Source organism: Psammomys obesus, unplaced genomic scaffold (assembly GCF_907164565.1).
Source record: "Psammomys obesus unplaced genomic scaffold, mPsaObe1.curated_primary_1811, whole genome shotgun sequence".
Taxonomy (NCBI): domain Eukaryota; kingdom Metazoa; phylum Chordata; class Mammalia; order Rodentia; family Muridae; genus Psammomys; species Psammomys obesus.
The window spans coordinates 3,001,675-3,009,505 of NW_026588368.1; the positions used below are offsets into that span (position 1 = coordinate 3,001,675).

Consider the following 7,831-nt stretch of genomic DNA (forward strand, 5'->3'; position numbering starts at 1 on the left):
GCTCGGGGCCGGGCTGCGGCGGCGCGAGGGCGGCGAGGGAGCGGCGCTGGCGCGGACCGAGGTAGGCAGGCGGGCGGCCGGCCGGCCGGGCGGGCAGGCAGCGGCGGCCCCGTCCCCTCGGGGTCACCGTCGGCGGGTCCGGGGACGGGGCTCCTGGGAGGGCGACGCGGAGCCCCCCGCGTGGAGTTCCTGGAAGTCCGCCCCGGGCTGGACGGTGGGGACCCCCTGCGCCTCCCGCCCCTGGCGCGCACCGGGGCGGCCGGGACGAGCGTGGCGGGAGCGCACCGGGTATCAGGCGTGGGCACCGCTGGCAAGTCCACTGCTTGGGGCCTGCCCCGGCGTGGGGGGAGGGGGCCGGGGATCCGAGGAGCTCGGGGCTGCGCAGTTGGAAGTTTCCATTGGCTCTTGTGCATCCTGGGTCCGGGGTAGCATCTCACGCACTTGCTGTTTGGCAAGGAATTGGGGGCGTAAGCGCTGCAATTTGAGGGTTGGCAGCCAGGGGCGGCGGTGGGGGGGGCATGGTGAGGTGCGTCCCTCTGTCCCGTGGGCCGGGGGTCATTTGAAGGACCGTTTGGGAACGCACACTTCGACAGGTACAGCTGGCTGGTGTGTGTGTGTGTGTGTGTGTGTGTGTGTGTGTGTGTGTCCATCCTGCAGCCTGCTGATTGGGGGAGGCACTGTGCTGGTGGGGTCCCTGCTCTCTCCATCTCTAGCAGCCTCAGAGAGATGCAGCCTCCTGGGAGCTGCCTAGGGATTGAGACTTGGAGGTGGCCAGGCTCTCTGGCTGTCCCTCCTCAGGACAGCAACGCCCCCTCCCCTTTTCGTTTACTTTGCCTGCTTTTATTAGCCTTATCCCACCGCGGGACAAGGGGAAGATCCAGCGGGTCTCCTGCCCCACGTTTAGGTTGGCTCACAGGGGGTCTTCCTCTCCCATGGCTCTCCTTCTCCCTTGATTCGGTCTTGTTCACCCCAACCTCTGTGGGCAAGACCCTTGCCTGCTGGGGCTTGGGTTCTTCAGAGCAAAGTGGCACCTCTTAGCCTGGTAGGGAGTTGGGAGACTCCATATTTTGACTTGTGAGCAGTGAGCAGGCTGCAGGCTGCACTGAGGCATGGTTTCAACAGATTCGCACCATGGTTCTGATAACTCCTGGGGGCATTTCCGTGCTGATCTTCAGTGACACCACTTAACGCACACGGTACCCCAGCTCAGGAAGGGGATCCAGAACGGGAGGACACCGGGGACTCAGTTGTGTGGTCTGGGGACAGGAGAGTGGGTTCCCTGGCTGTCCAGCTGGGTTTTTTCTTTTTCCTTTTTTTTTTTTTTTTTTTTTTTTTTTTTTGCCGCTAGGGCTGTGGATTGTAGTGGTGGCTCCGCAGCCCTTTGGGTGGTGGTGAGCTTGAAGTGTGTGTGTGTGTGTGTGCGCGCCCCTGTGCGTGTGTGTGTGTCTTCCTGGGCCTGCAGGCTCTGCTTCTGAGAGAAGAGCCACCAGGCTCCATGATAACGTGTGTGTTCTCTTACACATCTTCTGGAGTCTGGAAGCCCAAGCAGATGTGCCCAGGCAGGGGTGCCAGCGGCCTGGCCCCCAAACCATCCAGGAGTTTGTTTGTTTTTCTGAGCTGCATCTTCCTGCTGCCGGCGGATGGATGCCTTTTACCTGGCAAATCGTGGCGATGGAACCGTTCACACAGAACAGAGCGGGGTTTTGGTGTAACTTAGCAACTGCAGACAGAGGAGGAAGGAGAGGAGGGGAGGGAGGAAGAGAGAAGGGGGAGATAAGAGTTGGGCCCTACAGAAGCCTTGATGGGGAGGAGGGAAACAGTACCTGTATAGAGTCATGCCCCCCCACCCCCAGGACACAGGTGAGGAGCAGGCTGCTTGCCTGCTTGCTGGGTCTTGGAGAGGTAATCAAATGGAAGTTGGAATATGTTGGAGTGCCCTGTCCCCTCCCCCCCCCAGAACTACAGCAAAGGGGCCTGCATAGAACAGCTAAGGTTGGTGGAATTTATGTACAGTCACCTTCCCTACTGGGAGGACCACTCTGGCCTGGGACTAGGCGCTGGCCAGTGTTGTCCAGGGCAGCTGACAGGGCCTTGGAACTGTCTTAAACTGTTGTCTCCCAGGAGCCACATTGCAAAATAGGTCGAGAGAGAAATACCGTGCTAGGGCAGGGGGCATTGAACTCCTCCCCGCTGTGGGGAGGGCCTCAGTGGGTGGTGATGCCCTTGTCTGCATGGCCCCATGCCACAGGAGAGGGCCTGCTGTGGAGAGAGCCCTGGTCAGGGCATCTCTGAACTCAGCCAGGTCCCTACCTTCTGCTCTCTGACGGGACTCCTCCCTCCTTCCCACTTTTCCTCCCGAGGCCATCTGCTCCAGCCAAGGTCTACTCTGCCTGTTTTTCTCTTGGAGCTTCCAGAATCTGCCTTGTGTGGTTTCCGCCCACTCCAGGCTGCCTCCCAGGTCCCTTCGCTCCAGCTTGCCCACCTCCCTCCTGCCTGTGAGTGTTCACTTAGCAAGGAAGTGATGTGCCGAGGGAGGGAGGAGGCGGGGTACGGTGTGGCATCTTGGAGGTGATTTCTGTGGGGGAAGTGCCCTGGTACCCTCTGCTCACTTGCAGGTCCCTGGCCCTTTGGGGATCTGTGGTAGACACATGCCTCTCTCTCCTTCTCTCTCTGTCTCTCTCTCTAGTCATACATATGCCTTTCTCACATCTTTCTGGGACTAGAGATTGAAGCTGTTGATATGTGTGAGAGTTAGACACCAGGGATGTCCTGGCCCAGTTCAGAGTGGGCAAGCCGTTATGAGCCCATCAGTACAACATTGTTGGGTCAGGGTCACCGGGAGGCTTCCACACAGCTGTCCTGGGGTATTTGGGAAAGCCGGCTGGCATCAGCAGGGCCATGATGTGATTAGCACATGGTGGGAAGAGTCCAAAGGACCAGGAGGTTCCGGCTCAGAGCTGGGAAGGGCCTTATGTTCTGGGAGAGCTGGCAAGTGGCTGCCTGAGGCTCTGTACAGACGATACCTGTCAGGTGAGGGTGTAAATGTTATCCACGACTGACCCTGCCTCATGGTGACAAGGAGGGATGCTGCACTGAGAGACACAGATGACCACGAGTATCTCTGAAAAAAAAAAAAAAAAACAAAAAACAAAACACCTTCCATCACACAGGTGCAATTAAGCACAATTTAGGATTACCCTTCCTGTGACCCTGCCCAGAGAAGCCTCTCCCGCATCATTTCATTGACACAGAACATCCTCAGGGGTCCCTGGTTGATGATGGGATGTGAAACAGGTGACTGAACATGCAGTCATGCTCCCCTCCTTTATGAGGACCACTTGGGGCTAGGCTTTGGCCAGTGTTGGCCAGGGCAGCTGACAGGGCCTTGGAAGCCGGTCTGTCCCTCTTGAGCTGGCTGTGGGTTCTCTGTGAAGTCAGAGAGCAGAGCACTAGCTAACTCCTGGAAGGGAGGCCCTAAATTAGGCCTCTGGGACTCCCGCTGACTCAAGATAGAATAGCCTGGGGCAGGTGCTACACACACACACACACACACACACACACACACACACCCCGGGTAGGAGCTCTGCCCTACTCCAGGGCACAGCATGGAAACATGGGCTGATCTCAGTTCCCTAGTTGTAAGCGATGGTCCTCAGGGGTGAGGGGTTTGCCCAGGGCTGCTCTCGCCTTAAGCTCACCAGCTCCTGCCCACCCTCATCCCCATTCAGGTTGACTTGAAGATGTGTTCTCTGCTTGCTTACTCCGCATTCTCACTTCCCACTCGCTCCCAGCCCACTCCCATCTGGCACTCACCCCTTCCATCCTGGAGACCATTGCAGAGGCTGCGGGCTTCACCATCTCAGCTCCCAGATGCTGGGTATCTAGGTCTGGCTGCCTGGTTCCTGATCCTCCTTTCCCCCTGACCTCCTTGTAGGCCCCTCCGTGGCTTTACCTCCTGTCTCAAGACGCTCAGTGTTCCTGTCTCTCAGGACTCTCTGCATCTTCGGCATTCACCCTTCACGCTGAGCTGGCCCCAACTCCCATCAGCCCCAGCTTGAACCTGGGCTCTGTTATCATCTGTACTGTGTTTGCTGGCCTTCTTCTGGGTGACCGTGGGTGGCCTGTGCACTTGCCATCCTGCCCCTGATCCTCGCCTGCCTCAATATTGCCATTGAGCAGACAGCCACAATCCCCTCTTGCTTTGAAACAACATCCAGCCTGACCTACCCCAGACTTTCCTTGAACCCCTCTGCTCTCCAGCCGGAACAATTTCAATGGCTTCCATCCCATAATACCCTTTCCTTACACAGACTAGGTCTCCTCTTGCCCTTAGTATTTTTTGTTTTTTATTCTTCCTGTTCAGACATTGATGTAAGGTGTCCAAGTCCTCTACAGTGAGTGTTTGTGAGTGTCTTATCTGTCAGTGACCCCCTAGACCTCAGTCTACCCAGTCCTTTTTGACCCCCATCTCCAGGACACTGGCCATTCTGATGAGATGTGGGTTGAATTTTCTGAACTGCTGGGCATGGTGGGACAGAGGTGAAGTCCTGTATCTGAGAACCTTGTGTACAGAGGTTTGAGACACGTTGCTCTCTACCTGCAAGGAGAGGAGAGAGGACTAGACTTAAGAACTCTGGGATGAGTAGAGGCTATGGGGAGAGGGCCTGTCCAGGAAGGATCAGTGGGGACAGAGCCAGGGGCCCTTGCCTGCTTGTCACCACCACTTCAGTGTCTCCAAGTATCACCATCAGACTCTACCTTAAAGAGAGAGTTCTCCCTGGATGCAGTTGCCATGACAACACTGTTAACAAAGACTAGCTTCTGTGGAGGAGGCTGGCTCACCCAGAAGCTGAGGGTGTTGGGAAAGGGTGTGCATTCTGATGAGTGTGTTTGCAGAGCCTTGTCTCCCCTCCCTGACTGAGGGCAGCCAGATCTTGAGGATCCTCCTTGACCCTTTCTGCTCCACAGGCCTCTGGTACGCAGACCCACCCAATGTGAATGTAGAGTGAGTCCAGCCATAGCTAGGACACGGGGCTGGGTTCCACACCTCGTACCTGGGCTGTGGAACATGTCTAGTCCTCCTCCCAGACGCTTTCTATGAGTTGCTGTAGTTTGTTGCAGAAGGTCAGGCTCATAGGTCATACTTTCCCTGCAGAGATTCTGTGGCCCAGCTCCTCTGGGCTTTGATCTCTGAACAAACATCCATTGGGCTCTGTTCCCGCTGTCAGAGCATGGTTTGGATTAAATGAAGTGATGCAGCAGAGGCCCCAAGCGTGTCATAGGGTAGGATCCCTGAGCTTGTGAGGGGAGCCTTGAGGGAACGATCCAGTTCTCTGTCCTGAGAGCTGAGAGAGGTGGCTAAGGCTGGCTGAGCACTTTAGCGAGGACATGAGGGGTAAACCAGGTTGGAGGCTTACAAAGGAACTTGGGGAGTCCCTAGGGCACTGAGATGCATAGCAGGCAAGAGGAATCGGTCAGTTATTCATGTTGTTAACAGTAGTGTGTACCCCCCACCCCACCCCCACCAGGCTGGATATAAGAGTCGCTGGGAGATGTGAGCACTTGGGCTGTTCTAGGAGAGCCCAGGTCCTACCTACCCTGTCCAGGAAATACAGGGTTCTTCCAGATGGCTGCGCTTTGGGGAAGGGACATCGCATGTTCTTTGCCCATCCTTTCCCTCCCCTTGGCATTCCTGGGAGCCTGCTAACCCAACCAAAGTGGAATCTTATGATCTGCTGTAAGGACACCTCTGTTTTGAGGTGCCTGAGCCAAATCATTTGTGCTGCCATCCATAAGGGTGTGAGGATCCCCAAATATATCCAAGAGGTGTCGACAGTGGTCCAGCATGATGGGGTTGGCCAGGGCTGAGAGTGGACAGGGCAGCATGGGGTGGAGAAGGGCTTGTGCATAGATGTGGTCTAAAAGGAAGATGCTAAAAACCTGAGTGATGGAGCGCTCACAGGTGTGGAAGCATTCACAAGCAGCAGCCACATCCATGAAAGCTGCCACAAACTGGACGTGAACACATCTCAGCAGAAAGCAGACAGACTGTTCTTCAGTCCATGCCTTCAATGCCAGAGCAGTTATGAGAGCCAGAAAACCCAGAACAGGCGATTCAAAAACAGGTGACTATTTTTAAGATTCTGAGGTCATATAGGCAGTGGATCTAGGAACAATCACGAGAACTATAATGAGATTTGGGATAACTGATAAAAATACGGTGAAGGGCATCTTGGGAATATGGCCATTGACACTACAGACAGGTCACCCACTGACCCTGAGAATCCATGTTCTCTGAGGAGAAAACCATACTCAGGTGCCCACTCGCAGCCCCTGTGATGGAGAGAGCAGGAATGGGCATGAGGACAGGTGTGCTCTGGCCTCTCCCTGGCATCAGGCTTAGAACTGTGTCTGGAGAGCTTCCCGCCTCATGGCACTTAGGACCCAGAGACTTGAAAGCTTCCCTGTGGTCTGCAGCAGCCATCATAGCTCCAGGTCCCAGATGTGTCTTGAGATGAAGCTGAGAAAAAAAGCTGTGTGGACCATTGTGGCAGAAGAGTCATGAGACACTTCCTAGAGCGCATGAATAGACCAGTCCTAGTCAGGCTGGAGAGTGAAGACAGGAAGAGTTGCAGGTGTGTGGCTGGCCAGAGTAGGCCTACCCTGTTCCTGCTGAGGCTTTGGTGTGATGGCACGGGCGAGGGACTGTATGTGGGTGTATGGCCTGTGACCATGTCCGGTTCACAGTCTGTGTGCTTACCGGCCCATGGCGAGCCCATCACTTTTGTGCAAACCTTCCTGCCACATGTGCCATGAACCCCACCTAGACCAACATGACCAAGGGACAGACTGTCTGGCATCTTCGGTCTCTGGAGCATGCATTGCACTCCCTCCAGGGTCTGGTAGCAGCATGGCTGGTGTCCCTGAGGGAGATGGCGTGCTAGGTTGGTCATGAAAGACCAACCTAGTGCAGGGAGTGTCTTTAGTTGGCCTGCTGTTTATCTCAGGCCCTGCTTTCAGGACAGGATCTTCTTGGCAGGGCTAGGAATGGGTGCCCAAGCTCAGGATTGATATCCCCGTCATCGCCTGCTCAGAGGACAGGAGCTGCTAGGTTGAATTTAACAGAGTCACACCTCAGTTTTCTCATCTTCAGTGAACGCTAAGTGTGAATGTGTAGTAGACCTCTAGGAGACCAATCCCATTCCCGCAGCACCGAGATCATCTAGTACAGATATGGGACACTATGGGGCACGAGGACACAGTGTGTCCCATCTGCCTATGAAATCTCCAGCCTGGCTAGCGGCTTCATAAGGCACCAGCCCTGTGCTTGTCCACAGGTGATGACCGCCTGGCCTTCCAGGCTGTGGACAGTGGGTAGAGGGGTGGGCTGAGGCCCTTGAGTCTGTCGGTTCCAGGATCCACACTCTTCCCAGGCTGGCTGGGGAAGTCATAACGAGGCCCACCAATCCCTGCGAAAACCTAGGCAGAATAACCCCCAAGCACACGCAGACACTATTCTATAGTATAAACGTCATAAACACAGTCAGACGTAGCACTGGCTGGCACTGGGAAGGGGGAGTGTGTGTGTCCTAGGCCTGCCTGGGAACAGGCAGGGGACACCAGACTGTCCTGCCCTATCTCAGTGCAACACTGTGCTGGGGTAGAGAATGGCCTCCATCCTGCTGGAAGGGGCCTCAGATGAGAGAGAACTGAGCAGAGCTGGAGGGGGCATTTCCTCATTCTCATCCGTCCACTGACTTCTGAGCTCTTCCTTTCCAGCTCATTCTATCTATCTATCTATCTATCTATCTATCTATCTATCTATCTATCT

General features: G+C 55.6%; 1 protein-coding gene across 2 annotated transcripts in view; it reads left to right on the top strand.

Moving 5' to 3' along the window:
* Window positions 1–7: 7 nt before the first annotated feature.
* Rasgef1a (RasGEF domain family member 1A) overlaps window positions 8–7,831 on the top strand; it is an 80,533-nt gene continuing 72,709 nt past the window's right edge. Inside the window, exon 1 of one of the 2 annotated variants that reach the window (XM_055604291.1) lies at window positions 8–61. The gene's annotated coding sequence lies outside the window, so the exon portion shown is untranslated. Of the gene's footprint in view, window positions 62–2,379; window positions 2,496–7,831 lie in introns of those variants that run through there. The other variant, XM_055604292.1, reaches the window with a different exon arrangement.